Here is a 20,188-nt window from a genome sequence, read left to right as displayed (position 1 = left end):
GAAGATTTTTGATTTTTTTTCTTGTATTTTTTTTAAATACTAGGCCTCGAACACGAAGTATTGCTAGATAAAAATGATATTGCCTTTTGTGAATGTACAATAGATTTATCCATTGAATAAACTCGATGTACAATGAAGAATATAAAAGTTTTTCTTGTTCCTGCGGTGACCATGTACTCGGCACAGATTTGAGGACAAAATATAATCAATACGGTAAAAAAAAATTTAATCTACAACCAACATATTTACGATCTCATTCCCCTATCTGGCATTAGGTCTGCCTCATGCTCTGGTACTTCGTGGTCCCGTCTATTTTATAACACTTTGTGTCCACCTGTTATCAGCGAACCACTTGACCTGTCCAGTTCCATTTTCTTTGAAGGGAATAGGTAAGTGCATCTGTTATAAACGTTTTTTTGCAGATGTCTGTGTTGTTTTGTCTTTTAATTATATATCCAAGTAGCTTCTCTCCATTCTTCTATACATCTTCTAACGGCATGGTAAAATTTCAGAGTCCATAACCTATCTTCTTGGCATTGGAAGATGTGATTTAAATATGCCCTATATACGATAGTAATATATATTTGAACCATAAGCTTGTTTGTTCGAAGCAAATATTGTTTCGTCGAAACTCATGAAGCAAAGGGATATGTCAACCCAGATCCGTCTCGTTCGAATGAAACTGTACCATATAATTATCAAGGCAGTGACAAATTACATTCCGTATTCAATTATACATTTCGCAACACGACGGGATGCTTTTTAATTTGATTACTCACAATGCGTATTTGATTAGTCTAGCATCGAACTTGGCGATGCAATTTTCAATCCTGTTTTTATATACAGACTGATATATACGGTCTTAGACCCTATAGAAGTACCAGCTCTAAGCTTTGGATATTTAATGGAATCAGGCGTTACTTTGCAGAAGTTCATCCTGAGTAAGAAAAGGACCAATATTTAGCCACTTCCGCACATGCAGTGGTAGTCGTGCAACAAAGCGCACCGCCCGCCAGCTCGCAGATAAATGCGTATGCGGCAAACAATGCGAATCACACAACTGCCACCGTTAAACCGCTCAACACGTGTTTCACCCCTCCACGGGGCATCTTCAGGAGTTATGTTACACCGATTAGTACCAAACACAGGGCTTTGTACTCCATATAGAGACGAGTCAAGGGCTGCAGAGCTTTCACAATCGACTACTTGCCAATTTCTAACGAAGTAGTTCTCCCATCTCCTTTCTTACACCGGAAAACAAGACGGATTCACGACATGATTGAAATTTCTTCCATTCAATATATAGTGCGAACAGCCAAGAACAACTTACCGGCGTCATTATTTCCAGACAATTATAACTTAGGAGTCTTCAAGAGAAAAGTGAATAGGTTTCTATACAAGCATGTAGCACCGTAGACCTCGTCATTGCTTAGCATCAGGCGAGAAAGTGGACAAGTGCTTCGCTTATAAAGAATAAAAATAGAAGGTTCATGTTTAGCCGCAGAGTAATGAAAGAGATCGAATGAGAAATGAAGAGGTTCGCAGAAGAACCAAACTTAATTATTCGTCTGAAGTGGCAGGGGACGGTGCAGACTAATCCAAACTTCTTTCCTTGAATGTTTAATGGAATCAGGCGTTATTTTGCGTATGTCCATCCTAAGTAAGAAAAGGACCAATATTTAGCCACTACCGCACATGCAGTTGTAGTCGTGCAACAAAGTGCACCGCCAGTGAGTCCGCTGATAAATGTGTATGCGACAGAAAATGCGAATTACACAACTACCACCGCTAAATCACTCAACACGTGTTTCACCCCTCCACGGGGCATCCTCAGGAGTTATGTTACACCGATTAGTGCCCTCTGTGTGCACTTTGTTGCACGACTACGATTGCATGTGCAGAAGTAGCTAAATATTGGTCCTTTTCTTCCTTCCTTGAACCTGCTTATAAGAAACAAAAGTTTTTCATAATAAATGAAACATTTATTTGATAGTAGAGTTTAAAATATACTCTGTCGAAAGATATACTGTTTAAGGGAGGAATGCGAGGAGGAATGAGAGGGCTGGGAGGTAGACGACCTAAAAATATAGTTACTGCGAAAACAAAACTTAGCTACGATGGAATTGCCACCGGCTGACGCACGGCTTTAGTGATGTTACTCCATATCGATATCGATAAAATACTATTATTTAATTTTATATTTATTTCTTCGAGTAAAAATATTTTCGCAAATATTTTCCTACGAAATTGTAATAAATTAGCTTTTCATTTGTAATTGGCTGGTTCGATGGTATAAAAAAGATTATAATCCTATTAAAAAAAAAAAATAGTAAAATATAATTTCGTGATATTTTTCATTTGTTTTTATTTATGTCCTATTATGATGATGGCAGGTTGCTCTTCAAGGTCAAGGGTGATAGAAACATAATTTTTGTGATACATGATTATTTATTTTTTGTAGCACATATAACACGCATATAAAATGGTTTTAAAGAGAGCAAATTGTCGGTAAATCAGTACAACGTCTATGAGGATTGTTTACTAGCGCCATCTAGTACGTTTTACAGAAACTATGATAAAACAGTTCTATGTATTTGTGGGATTCTTCTTAGGACCCGGTAGAATTTGAGTTAGTAACAACGCGAAGTCCAAATTAGAAGTGTGTGTATTTATTAGAGATTCGCCCGTATTTATATGAATGTAAATGAATAATTTTATTTCTGTGGAATTCCCCTTTTCGATGAGTTGCTGACGAGGATGTAATATTGCTGCCATAATACCGACGTAAATAAAGAATTATATTTCTGTGGGATTCCCCTTTACGATGCGACACTGGCGAGGTTGTAATATTACTGCCATAATACCGATGTTAATAAAGAATTACATTTCTGTGGGATTACCCTTTTCGATGCGACACTGACGTTGACCTAAATGTCGTCCCAACATATTTACCATGTCCAAATTAATGAACTTAATGAAGGCATTCGAATTGTTTTAAAACCTTATTTAAAAAAGGAATAAAACGTAGCTAGCCAGTGAAGAAATTGTGAAGTTTATGAATTTAATATAATGTCAGATAGAGTAGTACATAGGGTTTTAATTAGAGAATTTTTATTAACAAAAGGTCATTTTGTTTTAGCCACTTACGGATAAAACGAACGCCATTTTAAAATAAAATCAAAACTAGCATATAAGCTATATAGCATATCCCTTAATAACCTAGAGTTTCAATTTTGATACCAATCTTTTAAACCGAATGTTCACATTACTATTAGTTTTTTTTTTATATAGGTTGGCTGTACGAATTTTACTGTTGTATAATATTCTTTCTAACGAAATTTAAAAAAATCTATTTTTCCGTTCATCTAGACCCTCAAGCAAACACAGTAATATTAAAAAAATCACTTTCGTAAATCAGGCTATTAAGAGATATAGCATATATGTTTCGATTTAGATGAAGAATAAAAAATTGACCACTTAACAGTTTTGGCCTATTTGCAAAAAGCTACGTGTTTACTCCGACGTTTGGGTGCAACGGGAGCTCACTAAAAGAAATTTAGCGAACAGTGTGACTATGTACGTTTCTTTATTAAAAAATAAGGAAACCGATCTGTTTGTGATGATGTAGATAGGTGATGAAACGTTCATTTGTAATAAACAGAATAATCACCAACGGAAAACATTATTGGACTACCATGTAAAAGTAAATTTAAGGAAAAGACTTATTATTCAATAAAAGAATATTCAAATGAAGAGAATCCTAGGCAATAATGTTGCCTGAGTGTTTAGATTTTAATTCAGGTTATATCTGATAAAGTGTATATGTATATATCTGTGTAAAACTTTATTAAAAGATGTGTCGTTGTGGAGTTTCTTTCTGCTTCTTCTCCACAACTTTAACACCTTGCGAAGCAGAGTAGAGTCAAAAATATTTATTTAGTTATACTTTATTTATACCAAAAATATTTAAAAATAGAATATAATTTACATACCACCTCACAAGAGGCGGTTTTATCGCTCGAGATGTTCTCTACCAGACAACCTTTGGACGGAGATGAGAGACATGAAGGAGAGGGCAGTTTAGGGTGTACATACATACAAATACATACATATACACACATACATAGCTATGTAAATAAATATTTACGTGGGAAAGTTACTACAATAATACGAGTATTTAAGAGATGCTACACAATATCTTATTTTAAAGGCGGGTGAAGTGCTTTTTTACAATTTTTAAGAATAAAAACATGTATATGTAGTATATATAAATATGTAGTATGCGGAAAAGGTATAACATACATACGAATAAATAACAAATGCTACAAAAATAATTTCTGTTAATGTTCCAATTTTGAATAAATTATTTTTATCTTTATAAAAAGTAGATCTCCTACAATAAGACCATTTATTTATTTAACAGTTTATTGTACACAATAAAAACACTAAAGTAACAATACAAATATAACTGACACAACAGGCACTACTTATTTCTAACCAGAAATTTCTTCCAGTAGGCCTACGGAAGGAGATTCATAAAAAGTAAGGCAGACACAACGTGCACAATAATTAAATTAAAATATTTACAATAGATACGACTTTTGACCATAATTACATACTTAACATGAACATGTTAAAATGTTAAAACCATGTGAAAATCGATCACAATAAATGATGAAATGTCTAAATATCGATATCCTTATATATTGTTATACATACAACACTAATCTACTGAAAGAATTTAAATTTAATTTTAAATATATTTATATTTTCGTTCTAAATAAGACATCGACTGCGCACATCACTACCGCCGACCGTGACGCAGTGCGAAACAGAGCAATTCATCGATAAATCTCTTCGGTAGTTGGGAGACGTTTAGCATTACTCATTCGGAAGTCTGTGCTACGGTGAAGGTTCTGGTTATAGCCGTTTCGGTTCAGCCGTCAGGTGGTTTAAGTTATTGATTTTGCGGGCAAGAGAATTATTTGCGGCAGCCCCCAGTAATCGTTTAAAGAAAGGTCTAAATTCCGTCCACCCTTTTCGAAGTTCAAACTTACATTTTACTTAAGTTTAGACCATTCAGTATATATATGTGGAATTCTTGTTTTTGTTCTTTGTCTTTAGTTTTTTTTTTTTAATTTTTCGGCGTCCTTTTTTGACAGATGTCAACAAATGGTTGTCAAAAATAGTAGAAAAAAATGAAGTCGCATATAGTAGTTAAAAGATTTTCTAACTAATAAACGAGTGATGTTTGTCTATAGTTTTAATCACGCCTATTCACACTTAAAACATCGTGTAGGGACTATTCCCCTTTTTTTCCTTCGTGGGAAAATTCTTCATAGGATACCCCTCCGCTGCGGGAGCAACGAAAAGGATAATTATATCGCACTCCTACCAGCTAAAACCACACGGCCATCTTGAATGCTTCTTGTTAAAACTACTGTAGCTTTTTCGCATATTACTGTACCTAATAGATTCGGGCGTTACTTTGCGGAAGACCATCCTAAGTAAGAAAAGGACTAATATATAGCTACTTCCGCTATGTAGCAGCAGTCGTGCAAAAAAGTGCACCGCCTACCAGCCCACTGATAAATGCGCGTGCGGCAAACAATGCGAATTACACAACTACCACCGTTAAATCACTCAACACATGTTTCATCCCTCCATGGGGCATCTTCAGGAGTTATGTTACACCGATAAGTGCCTAACACCAAGTGTTACATAGCGGGAGTAGCTATATATTAGGCCTTTTATTACTTTGCATACTACCGTAGTTTCAAATGCAGTGGCCTAGTGATTCAACTCCTTACTTGCGGCGGATCAGCCCGAATCCGTCACCAATGTCATGATAAGGGGGTTGGAGAAAGGCGTGGTATAACACCCTCCAACGTCCATGTCTCTGACTGCGGATAGAAAGGGATGTTCCTTCTCTTTCTCTTTCTGCAACATCAGTTTTACGCAGAAAGGCAAGTGTAGAGATAACAAATAGGCAGATGTATAGATATTATAGAAATCTTTAATTATATAATACTATATGTTATATACACACGGTCAATAATATACATATTATATTATTACTAATAAAGATACTTAAACAGCATATATATATACACACATATGCATACATGAGTGTTTTAAAGACTTTCTCAAAGATTCCCAATCATAGTTTTCACAAACCAAGCGCCACTCACCACACACTGCAGACAATAAAAACACTGCAAGCGCTGTTCCCACAACATCAGCAAGAAATTTACCAGCGTCCACAGACCTCACACTCAAATACGTAGTAATTAAACATAATGAATAGAAAGAGATAGAGATAGAAAAAATGATACGAAGTAATTGAACCAAACACCATAGTACGTACAAACCGATGCGTATACGGGGGCAGCCGCCCGCCCCTGCCACAGCGAACAGCGAGGGCGATTCTAGGTAGGATCAGATACTACCTTAGTCTGCCGATCCACAAACAATACGCCACACATAAATTCGTATAGGTGTGATCCCTTCGCGTGAAATATGACAGCCTTAATTAATTTTTAAACAGTTTATTTAGGTCCCTTCCATTCCGATAACTCTGTTTCCATGAAGCTTAAAAGCCTCCAGGACTAACAGCATTAACTTCGTGACAATATATATATGCACATACATACATATATATACATATATGCTTCATAATACGCAATAAGATAGAGAGTTGCCTCAGATTCTTGATATACTGAAGGATGATAATTCAATACACAATCAATAGAAATAAGACTTAAATATATGAAGACTCATTGTGTTTTATAACTCATAAGAGAAATAAGTTAAACTTAAAAATAACTTGTAATGTACTGTTATAATAAATTAAGAGAAACATTCCTTGGGAATGGAGATGAAAGACGATGTTTAGAAGGTATGCTAAAAATTATAAAAGAAGAATAATAGAAGAGCTCAAGAAGTACGAAATAAGAAAGTGAAATAAAAAAAAAACTAAAATAAAAATATTAATTTTAGCAAAGCCATTTTCTAGAAGAGAAGAGAAGAGAAAATAGTAGTTAAAGCCCAGCGGTAGAGGACTAACCTATATAGTTCACATTGTGTGCAATAATTATAAAGGATTACCACTGCTCACAAACAAAGCTTCCAGAGGATTGGCAGCAGCGTCCTCTGCGTAACATTATACCACACTGCGATCGCCAACCCGCCTGCCAAGTTTGGCGATTATAGTAAGGGGGAATCCCTTAGATATTTTTGGGAGAGGCTATGCAGTGGGCGCCTATGGTCTGAGACTACGACGACAAAGAATTGAAAATTTTGTAAACTTTAAAAATTACAGAATGTATTCATGGAAATAGGTTTAATAGTTGCTTACAGTAGTGTGATTTCATTGTTAATAAAACGCATATCCGTATAGTAACATTTTTTTAAATGCCACTCGTTTTTGAGGGACTGTCGTTACCCCTGCTTTGGTTTAAAAAAATATTTTTGTAAATGTTTTTTAAATATTTTTTTCCTTTTTTTCTTCAATTTTTTTTATTTTTCCTGGCATCCCATACATTTTATTTCGTTCATTAATTTACCTTTTTTACCCTCATCTATATACTTGGTAACATTTGAATTTTTACTGCTTCATATTTTAAATTATTTACGTATTTTAAATTTAATTTGATGGCTGTTTATTTTTAAATATCGTAATTACAATGCTTATGAATGCGTAATAAATATTGTTAATAAAGATAAACAATTAATTTTATTTATTTAAGTCCACCACCGATCAGCTTGCGACCACAAGCCTTACGTACACACCGGAAATTATTTTGCTAATGTATTAGGGGTACCGGAAAGTAATGTCGCTTTCTTAAGTTTTTACACGACTACATATTTAACTAGTTTTTATTTATATTCAACAATATATTCACCTTCGTTATCAACAACCTTTTGCCGTCTAGTATACAAATCAATGCCGGAGCGGTTACAAATCAATCGGTTTTTCTGTAAACTATGTCGACAGAAACAACATTACATTTCGGTCCTCCTAATACGTCACGTGTTTACACGGCCCGCCGAGTATTTTTAAAACAGAATTTGTTTTGTCAACAATATGTTGCAATAAAATTTGTTATAATAAAATGATATATATTTAATTTATTTAATATTCTTTTAGTACACGATAAGATACATTTAATAAGTTTTACAATAATATACAAAAAAGTACAATGGGCGGTCTTATCACACAAGGCAATCTCTTACAGACAACCATAGTATGGAAAAGATAAAAGTATTTATAAAAGGTAGTTTATGTGTACAAAAAACATATATTTACAAACAAATGAACATAAACATACATACTTAAACATACATACATATATAACATATAATAAAAAAGGTTTAATACATATATTAAATATAATACAATGATAAATAAAAACATCTAACTGACTTCGATCAGTATTGGTTCGATCGCACTTGCCTCAGAAAGAAGCAAGAAGAAAAAGAAATGAACTAAGAGATAGATAATTATAGGTCTATTAAATGGTTCTTAACCATTTCCTTGAAAATGGGTAGTGAGTTAGCACGTTTTATATTCAGCGGTAAACCATTCCACAATCGAACGGCCTGTGTGGTGAAAGATTGGGCCATAAACGAGGAAGAATGCGCCGGTATTTTTAATTCCAGATTATCTGATGATCTCAAAGACCTCTCATGTGTATCATGAAGAAATTGAAACCTTGATTTGAGATAAGAGGGAGTGAGTGGATATTATAGAATAGAAGAAGTACGTGAGCATTCCGGCGAAACCTTATGGGTAACCAATTGAGCTTAGCGCGAAATTCCGAAACATGATCATATTTTCGGAGGCCCAATATGAAGCGAATACAAAAGGTAGTACATATTAAACCAAAACAATTTATTTTTGTCGAGTTACACACCTACTCGTACTTGTTCAAACGTGACACATCTGCGCGATTTTTATATTTTATATTTATAAGAAAACTTTACTTTTTTAAAAAAATACATATAACTTTTACGTGAACTACTCTTTATAAGTACTTTTATTTTTTCCTTACTATGGTTGTCTGTAAGAGATTGCCTTGTGTGATAAGACCGCCCATTGTACTTTTCTGTATATTATTGTATCTGTATACTATGTATGTCATTGTGTACAATAAAGAAAATTAAATAAATAAATTATAACATTTACTATAAATACTAGTAATGTAGATTATTAATAAAAATTACTTCATGTGCGGCCCGCGAAAGAACTTTAAAATTTTTGAGTAAAAATGTTGCTTAACCCTGTATTAGTATATTTATCTTTTTGCTATCTTTTTACTTAATTTACACTGTGTTTCCTTAGATTAAAGATATACATTGTTTTATACTATTTTTAAATTGAAATTTTAATTTAAAATAGGTTTGACATATTTTTAACTTATTTTCACACAACAGATGCATCATTAAAACGTACGTAATATTGAGTTTTACGTATATATGTAAAACGTGAACATAACTTGAATTAAAGCTATAAAATATGTATCATAATTTAAACAGAAATATAATGAAGAAGTAAGATAAAAATTATAATTAAAAATTTAGGTATCAAATTTTCGTATTTAATGGAAAAACTGAAAGTTCAAGATTTATATATATATATATATATATATATACAGTAATACCTTACTTTACGCGACCCCGTTATAACGCGAATTGCAAATTTCACGCTCAAATGCCTGGAATTACGCGAAAGAGTGCGTATAAATATAATGTAGTCATCAACTTCTCTATGGTGTCTTGACCATCTGTCAAACAATTAAAAACAGTGTTGGGTGTTATGAACGTATTTTACAAGAACGTAAACAAAACGTTACCCAAAAGACAATAGATGTAATTTTCCGTAAAAAATAAGAGCATGTGTTGCATAAAGTGTTCCTAGAATTAAAGTGATTGATTAAAATGATTTGTATTTTTTTGTAATAATTTTTGACTATGTTTAATCATAAACCTCGTTATATGCGAATTTCAGTTAACGTGATTTTTTTTGGAACGTATCCCTCGCGTAAAGCGGTGTATTACTGTATATATTTGATATGCTTAAATTTTCATGATGATCTAGCATTTATAAGGCCAGTGTAACACCGCACCGCGCCGGCGAGCGATTGCGTGTAATGCAGTTGATATTATTAAGGCAGGGGCACACTGAGCGGGACAAGGCAATGTTTGGCGCAATGCGGCGTCTGTCGGAGCCAAGAGTTGATGTCAAATACCTTTTTTTTTATTAACTCTCCCTTTCACTTTCGTTGATTTTTCAGCTGAAACGTATATTAAACCTTTGCTCGGTATTTATAACGATCATTTAAGTTTGCGACGTATTTATATAAGGATAACATTATAGATGAACTCAATTCGATATTAATTTCATATACATGATTAAATATAGGTGTAAAGGCTTTAAAGATATCAATTATTATATTGTAAACCCTAATTAAAAATTAATGGTTTCAAGTATATAAACAACTTATTGATAATATAGTAAAAAAGTGTTTTTAATTATTGGAATTATTATGTATTAAAGTTACTTATTATTTACTATCTGTCCTTAAAGACTGTCTTTTAAAACGGTTTTACTTAGTTCGACCCGTACGGAATTTGTTTATTTGGGTCAAAATTAGAAATTGAAATTTAAGCACCTTCCCGTTGTCAGATTGATTTAAAATTTGGTACACACGTTTAATTTAGATGACAATACAATATAATAAAATCAATAATATTATAAATATAAGATGGCCGCCGATACAAAATAGCGGATTACATATTTTTCCTTAACCCCCTCAATATGGGTATCAAATGAAAGGGCTACACTAGTAAAACACGATGATTATGTCAAAATTTAAAATTCAAGATGGACGCCGTTCCATTATGGCGGACTAGGTACATATTTTTCCACAACCACCACAATATGGGTATCAAAAAACCGTTTACCTTAAAAGTTTTTTAAATATTTTTTTTTTCAGCTAGAAGTTAAAGACGCATTTTAAAATAAAAATGAGATGCGATTAAGAACCAAAATCATTGACGTAGTTAAAAGAATAGCTCGTGTAACCTATGGCAGTTGGACCCAAAGGTTTAACAACACGTCATGCCCCACAGGAGGGCAATATGATTGTTAAGTGGGGCAATTCGAAAATGGATTTTAATTCTTTCGCTTTAATATAAAAATTAAATGTTACACAGGAGGTGTAAGAATTACAAAAACGGTTGAGTTTGGCATAGCAGAAAAAAGGTTGAGAAACACTGGCCTATATACTTACCCCTAAAACTATGTTACTCGTACCTGTATAAAATTTTAATTTTCTAATATCATTATTGCGTATACAAGTATTGACTGAAAATCATTCTTACTCGATAATATAAATAAATAAATAAAAAACACAAGAAATGAAAATTAGACCAACCATCTTCCTAGTCTACACAGGAGGACTACAAACTCATACAAAATACAGAGTTTACTCTAACTGTAGATAGAATCTGGAATGAGATAAAAATAAATCATTTATGGCACTAGATGTACGTATGTATAAAATTTCACAATTATATTTCAGATATGCCACTGGAGATATTTAAAACCTATATAAAAGATATATTATTCTATCCGAGAATACTATACTGATGTTAATGCGCTCTTTATAAAACTATATTTGTAACGTTCAACTGTTGAGTTTTTTGAGCTCTCAGCAGTACTGCCTTCCGATGGTAGCTTGCTGTAGGAACAACAATACCGTTTTATGTTTATTGACGATTCGTAAGCTTGTAACAGACAATTTGAATAAAGAATGCCTTGATTTTGAATTGAGGAGATCTGTATATACGAACGTAAGCGACCTACATGATCTTGTATTGGGAAGTTGAAGTAGCAGTGGTCAGAACACGCCACCTAACAGTTGGCCTGGGGGCCTTTGTGAAGTGAAGTTCATAGACCATCAAACGCAGTATAAGACGTCCACCCAATTGTTAGACAGAGGTCTTTGTCTTGGACACTACCAACCAGGATTATGTCTATGAATGTACTATTGCTGAAATGATGATGATAGATAAAAGCGTAATTTTTTTATTATAATTAGGTGTTAAATAATGTTTAAGTAAAGAACGACGTAACGACGACATAATAATGTCCAGTTTTTAGATTACGTTTCATGCAACCACTTTGTCATTCCTACTCCATATTGGCATCCTCAGGTTGTGTGCCAGTGTCTAGACACATTTCACAAATTCTATTCACTTATATAGAATGATCATTGATATATGTTATATATTTTTAATTGGAATGCAACATGGCATTACAGTATAAAATCTACAAGGAAAGATAGTGTATTTTTTTAAACGGTTTTATTTAGTTCGACCCGTACGAAATTTGTTTACTTGGGTCAAAATTAGAAATTGAAATTTAAGCACCTTCCCGTTGTCAGATTGATCTGAAATTTGGTAAACATATTTAATTTAGATGACAATACAATATAATAAAATCAATAACATTATAAATCTAAGATGACCGCCGATACAAAATCGCGGATTACATATTTTTCCTTAACCTCCTCAATATGGGTATCAAATGAAAGGGCTACACTAGTAAAACACGAGGATTATGTCAAAATTTAAAATTCAAGATGGACGCCGTTCCAATATGGCGGACTAGGTACATATTTTTCCACAACCACCGCAATATGGGTATCAAAAAACCGTTTAACTTAAAAGTTTTTTAAATGTATTTATTTATAATTAGAATATTTATTCCACAGACATTAGCGTTAGTTTCTTTGTTTTTACATTTACATTTAATATTTTCGGAAAAAAAAACTTCGCCACAGTATATACTGTCTCTTGATCTATTTTGAAGGCGCTCTAACAATGTTCAGTTTTTTAAAATTATTCGTGCGACCACTTCCTCATCACTACTCCATATTGGCATCCTCAGGTTGTGCGCCAGTGTCTGTGCGGCGGTTGTCGTATTCACATCTATGAACCTTGCGATCGCATCTTGAGTCACGTCCGTGCAATACAAGCACGTGTGTGGCGTGATATTGCTACAGCATGATGGACACTGTTATACAGCACGATGGTGTCTGTTGTTCGACGAACAAAGATAACCGCCACCCTCATTAGCCCTTGAAATGTCCACCCAAATGTGGAATAGACGAATTTGTTTGACGTTGGAATTTGCCCAATGATGGCCGCTTTCAACTGATCCTATTTAAATTTATGGGGAGGTTTATGCCTGGCTGTGGTCGTATGGATAAAATTAAAGGTTGGCTAAAATCCAAAAGTAATATCAGATATAAGATTATTTTTAAAAACATTCCGTATCCATGTTCTAGAACAGTGATTCCCAAAGTGGTCTATGTCGACCCCTAGGGGTCTATGACAACTTGCAAGGAGTCTACGCCAGCGAAAAAATATTTGGGGTCCAAGACATGAAAATGGGGGTCCACAATAGTGGATCTCAACACATACACTGATAGTACCTATTTACTTGCATCATACTATCTTATAATATCAAAACATTTACATTATTTATAAAAGTATCTATGAAGTAAAAAATTTGTGATATATATACTTATAAAATTGTGTAAGTTGTAGGATGTTGGTATTCGCTTTGTGGTCGCAATACATTTTGAACTTGTAAAAACCTAATAAATGTATAAATTAACATGTGTTTTTACTTTAAGTTTTTGACACTAAACTTCACTACAGTTAGAAATTTACAATAAATCAATATAAGGTAAGTAGGGGTCTACCCAACACGGAAAAACGTGGCAATGGGTCTACAAGACAAAAAAGTTTGGGGAACTCTGTTCTAGAACGTTCAATTCATAATTTCGAAATTCAAATAAAACCGTTACTACAATATGTAATAAAGAAAAATATATTCTATTTTTATACGGAGAACGCTGAATTAAATAAGTAAATTTTGTAGGTCGTTTGTCTTGATGGCAATTTTTATTTCAGCTTACGTAACCGGTTTTGGGCACAAGCGGGAAACGAACGGCCTTGACCGGCCTGCTAGCGACGCCATCTTGAAAAAAATATCGCACTATTGAAAATTGATCAATCAAAACCGAATCTTTGCGGATATGTGTTACGTAAATAATTTAATGAATAAAGAAATTATAATTCGAATTTTGTTACGTATTTCAACATCATAATTATTTTTATTAAGTAAATTAATTAATACTTATAATGGTTACAATCGTTGTAATGACTAATTTAAATATTATAAAAAAAACAATCAATTTTAGAACCAGTGGTGTTTCAAAATTTTATAGATGTGGGATTCTGTTGTTTATGATAAGTTTCGTCTGCAAAAATTCTTTAATTCATTTGTAATTAACGGAACAAGATTTTTTAATAAAATTCCGCAAAAAATTTATTAGACTTCTGGAAAAAAAATTATTATTCAATAAATACATATTTAAATGACAAGAATCCTTGGCAGTGATGTCGTCTGATTGTTTTGATTTCATTTAGGCTATATCTGATAAAGTGAATATGTATAATAATCTGTATTGTTATACAATTAAAAGTCGTGTTGTTGTGGAGTTTCTTCCTGCTTCTTCTCTACAACCTTGCGGAGCAGAGTAGAGAATCAAAAATAAAATAATTTAAATAAATAAATAGATAATAAGTTTGATCAATAAGAGTTCTGTTAACCCTTAATAACCTAATTTACGAAAGTGTTTTTTTTTATATTACTGTGTTTGCTTGAGGGTCTAGATGAAAGGAAAAATAGATTTTTTTTTAAATTTCGTTGGAAAGAAAATTATACAACAGTAAAATACGTACAGCCAACTTATAAAAAAACTAATAGTAATGTGAACATTCGATTTAAAAGATCTAGGTATCAAAATTGAAACTCTAGGCTATTTAGGGTTAAAAGTTCCATTGTAAAAAAACGTATTTTATCTTTATCTTTAAGAAACAGATGTAGCATGTACATTCAAGAGTCAGTCCAACATGTTTAAGTATATTTTTAAAAATATATTACACGGAATTAGCTAACGAACAGTCGTATCTGGTAGTAGAGAATTGAGACATCATCGAAGCTGATGAAATACCTTCCACTCGCACTAAGCGTTTTTCTAATACTTTTATAAGAACAGGCAAAGAGTAAAACAACCTACCGGCGTCGTTGTTTCCAGACAATTATAACTTAGGAGTATTCTATATAACAGTACCTTTTTTTTAGTCCCTCTTACTCACTCTTACTTTGGGATGAACAGGATCGTTTTATCAAATGGAAGGACTCTGTGTTTGGCACTGATCGATGTAACATAACTCCTGAAGATGCCCCGTGGAGGGGTGAAACACGTGTTGAGTGATTTAACGGTGGCGGTTGTGTGATTCGCATTGTTTGCCGAATACGCATTTATAGGCGGGCTGGCGGGCGGTGCACTTTGTTGCACGACTGCCACTGCATGTGCGGAAGTGGCTAAGTATTGGTCCTTTTCTTACTCAGGCTGGACTTCCACAAGGTAACGCCTGATTACATTAAATATTTAGGAGTATTCAATACAAGAGTGAATTTTTCTAGGCAAGCATAAAGCATTGTAGATGAGACAGATGTCAAACACTTCGCCTATATATTTAAACTAGCAGATATATTTTATATATTATTAGTTTATATGTTATATGTGAAGTAAACATCTGTCTATCTATCTATTAGACCGGAAAGTAATGTCGTTTCTGTGTAAATATTTAAAAAAAAAACCGATTGATTTGTTACCGCTCCGGCATTGATTTTGTATACTAGACGGCAAAGGGGTTGTTGATAATGAAGGTGAAAATATTGATAAGAAATAAAAACTTGTTAAAAGTGTAGTCGTGTGAATTTAACTTAAGAAAGCGACATTACTTTCCGGTTCCTTTATTGCAATGCGTTTTCCTATTACGAGGAACCAATTTATCGTGATTTAGGAGAGTTATCAGTACGAACCAATGCGAGGTTTATATATATAATTTACGACGCAAATCTGTACCGTATAATTATCATTAAACATGTCTCATGTTTCAAGATGGCGCCGCACAGATGGGCCGGCACGAAACATTTTGTATCCACGACACGTAGCAGTAAAATGTAATTGCTTTGTATTATTTACAACCAGGTGCTCACTTCATGTCTGTTTATTACTAGGATATAAAATATATAGATAGAATTTTAGAAAAAAATATTGCCTTTTTCATTTAATATTTTTCTAAAATAAACTATTCTATGTTACTCCTTATTACATCCGCTACTTGCCAGTATAAGTCCCGTCAAAATCGGTCCAGCCGTTTCAGAGATAAACCTTAAGAAACACACAGACAGGCATAAATTAAAAATATATAATTCTAGTATCTGCCGTATATATATTCATATCTATGTTGTAAAAAGCGATTATTTTAATGTTAAAAACAGACAATCCAATTTTATTTATGTGTATAGTTTCAGAATGTGTATATGTCATTCGTTCGCTTATATAGGATGTCTCAAAATAAAGTATATTTTAGAGATCGGTTTTGCACAAAATTGCACAAATTTAAAATTTGATGAATTATAAATACACCTCAGATTAATATTATATTATTACAATGATATTGTTGTAATACTACAATTTCATGATTTTCATTATATTATATTTATTATGACTTTAAGAAAGCATTTAACACATAGCGCGGAGAAAAGATGGCTGTTGGAGGTTTTGGAGACACCACAGATAAAGTGGATCAACTAGCGAAGATCTTCGGTCGCAGGAGACCGCTTCCAATCGATCTTAACCCGCATTCGAAAGACTAGGAAAGAACTTTGAAATCCAAACAGAGAAAGAGAACTACGGTCGGGTAAGAGTCTATATATCTATAGGGTATCTAGTCTAAATAATTTAAAAGTATAAAACAATGTAATACATATCAAAAGTTATTACAAGATAAAAATGTGATAAATATATTTATATGATAATAGCTGATACCGCAAACGTTGTTTTGCAAAAAAAAGAAATAAAAGTTTTTCATTAACTTATAAAAAATAAGGGTTGATCGTAGAGGTGTGAAAATTTAAGGTTGTATGTATTTTTGTATGTTGTATCATAAAAAATAAAAACAAAAAAAATTGTCTAAAAATAAAAAAAATAGGGATGGACCACCCTTTGCATTTAGGGGGATGAAAAATAGACGTTGTCCGATTCTCCGCCCTGGTTTATGCACGATGAGATTCACGAAAATCGGTCAAACCGTTTCAGAGGACTTCAATCACGCATGCCTTGACACGAGAAGTTTACATATTAGATATTTCTTTTTTCTTCTCTTTTAGCCGATGGACGCCCACTGCAAGGAATAGGCCTCTTATAAAGATCGCTACCTTAGCTATGTTGTCAGTCCACCTAGAGGGGAACCTGCCCTCACCGTGTCTACCGGCTCGTGGTAGTCACTCGAAAGCCTTTCGGCCACGCCCACTGCCACTTCAGACAAGCAGTTGGAGCTATGTTCGTGATCTTTGTTCTTTTGCGGGCGGATCTGACCATTTATGATTCGATCAATAATATATTTATATGATAATAATATCAAAAGAAATTAGAATAAGATAAAGCTGTAACTGTAATAATGAGGAAATAGTGGAGAGACAGAGTTGGTGTTTAGAAAGAGATATCGAATGATAAATGTACGAGAAAAACTGTGATGGAAAATAGACAAATATAGCGGAGGATATTGTGATGTATAGATATGGTAGAGTAAATAAAGAGATCCTAGGTAAGAAAAGGACTAATATATAGCTACTTCCGCGATGTAGCAGTAGTCGTGCAATAAAGTGCACCGCCGGCCAGCCCGCTGATAAATGCGTATGCGGCAAACAATGCGAATTACACAAATACCACCGTTAAATCACTCAACGCGGGTTTCACCCCTCCACGGGGCATCCTCAGGAATATTGTTACGCTGATCGCCAAACACCGAGTCCATCCATTAGATAAAAAGATCCTGTTCATCCCAAAATATGAGAGTAAGAGAGACTTAAAAAAGGTTCTATTTCTCACGAGGTATGACGTATTCGCTAAGTAACTTCACAGGCTTAAACTTAGAGAGAGTCTATCGTGTATCTGTGACCCTGCAATGGACCAAACCGTAGTGCACCTGGTGATCGACTGTCCAGTGTTTGGATGACTTCGGTCGGTCTGCGATACAAAGCTAAGGAAGCATACACGGTAAGTGGTACTGTCTCCTTGGGGAAGGTACTGTAGAAGGATAATTCAATACACAATCAACAGAAACAGGACTTGTATTGAAATGGTAAGAAAAGAAAAGAAGAAACAAACCGATACTTTGGGAATGGAAGGAGATGTTTGGAAGGAATGCTAAGAATGATAACAGAAAAATAATAGAAGAGTTTAAGAATTATGAAAGTAGAAAGTAAAGTAAAAATAAATAAGAAAAAATATTAAGCATAGTCTCTACCCACGTATAGGCGGAATGAGAGGTCCTAAAAAATGGGGTCCATAGAAAATAAAGCCGGTCGATATTTGCTAAGGTTTTAGCTGTGAAATATACAACTAAATGAGTGACCTATACAGATTTTACAACTAACCAATCATCCTGTATAAAAACAAAAGTATTCCATTCAAATAATTATATTTACTTATAAAAAAATAAATTATGTGTGATATATAATCACCGCCATTTTGAATGTCTGTATGCAATATCAAAATGGCGTCGCATCCGCATATTGCGAACATTGTACGCGACGCAAACTCGCTTCCGCTTTATTAGATACCGGTCGGCCCAGTTTATTTTAGTTTTAAAAAATGCACAACAAACAACAATATAACTGCCTAACTGTATACATGTTTCAACTGGAGTTGTTCTATAAATATATGTAGTTTTTTTCCGTTGACATATATGACGTTGATGTAAGAAACTACAGAACATTAATCCATTTTGCCAGAATGCTAGGAGTAAAATAAAATTAACATGATCTCCCCCATGACATCCTCTGACTTAAAATAAATGTACAGAGTCCAAAGCAAACTCAATGGATTTTTTTTTATTGTATTTATTAAATAAAACTATAAAAAAGTCATTAATATGTGTTCGGTTTTAAAAGTGCAACTCAAAAATAAGAAAAACTATTTATTGCCGCATCCAAAACAAATAACATTTATGTAAAATATTACACCAAGAAAATGTAGAGACGTTCACAAAATATATTCCTGTTGTAAAATTTCAGACTTACGTTAAGAAATACGGTGTATTGGTTCACAATAACTGTGCTGAAGTCTTCTAAATCGGATTTATTCTTTTTAAAAAATATTACGCATATATAATAAAGTTCCAAAACATCTTGGACCTCCCGTTTTCTAGTTTAAAATGTAAAATTAAAAGTATATCATCAATGGATGGTAAAAGAGCATTTCCTTGGCCTCTAAAATAGTATATTATGTGTCATTTGCTGTTTACTCATATTTATGTTATAACTAGTACACCTATCCCCCGATTTACACGGTTCTTGTTTTACACGTTTTCGCGTTTCGTTTTTGTTTTCATAACCTATTTTATTACGATCTCTCATATTGTAAATATTTCTGCTTCCAACATCGAATCGGCACAAATAACTTCGAGTGATGAAAGTGAATTCGAACCTTCGATTCCGAAAAAAAGAATGAGAGTAATTTCTTTTTTGTTCTTCTGTTTAATGTATATTGTAATTAAATTAAAAAAAAACAGTTTTTCCGTAATATATCAAATATTTTAACTTGTCAATTCATTTTATTTTTATTTCTGTGTACACCTAAAATTATTGAAAAAAATCACAACTGTTAAATAGCAAAATCATGCCTTTTCTGCGAGTTTTTCGATTTACACGGTTTTAAATTGAACATTTTTAATTTTCGATTTACACGTTTTTCTCAGGAACGTATCTACCTACCGTGTAAATCGGGGGATAGGTGTATATATATTTATCTAAGCATGATTGCATCTATCTATGTATGTGTGTGTAATACAATGTATGTATTATATTTGCACGTATGTTTATATGCATGTCTATTATGCTCTGAAATATATAGTACGTTTTAATGTTTGTTTTTGTATGTACACCCTCAACTGCCCTCTCCTTCATGTCTCTCATCTCCATCCTAACGTTGTCTGGTAGAGATCGGCTCGAGCGATAAGACCGCATCGAGTA

This window comes from Battus philenor, unplaced genomic scaffold (genome assembly GCF_028537555.1).
Source record: "Battus philenor isolate CCGP_79_NKW_IND1 unplaced genomic scaffold, ilBatPhil1.0.hap1 SCAF_24, whole genome shotgun sequence".
Lineage (NCBI taxonomy): Eukaryota > Metazoa > Arthropoda > Insecta > Lepidoptera > Papilionidae > Battus > Battus philenor.
This window is presented reverse-complemented; position numbering follows the sequence as displayed.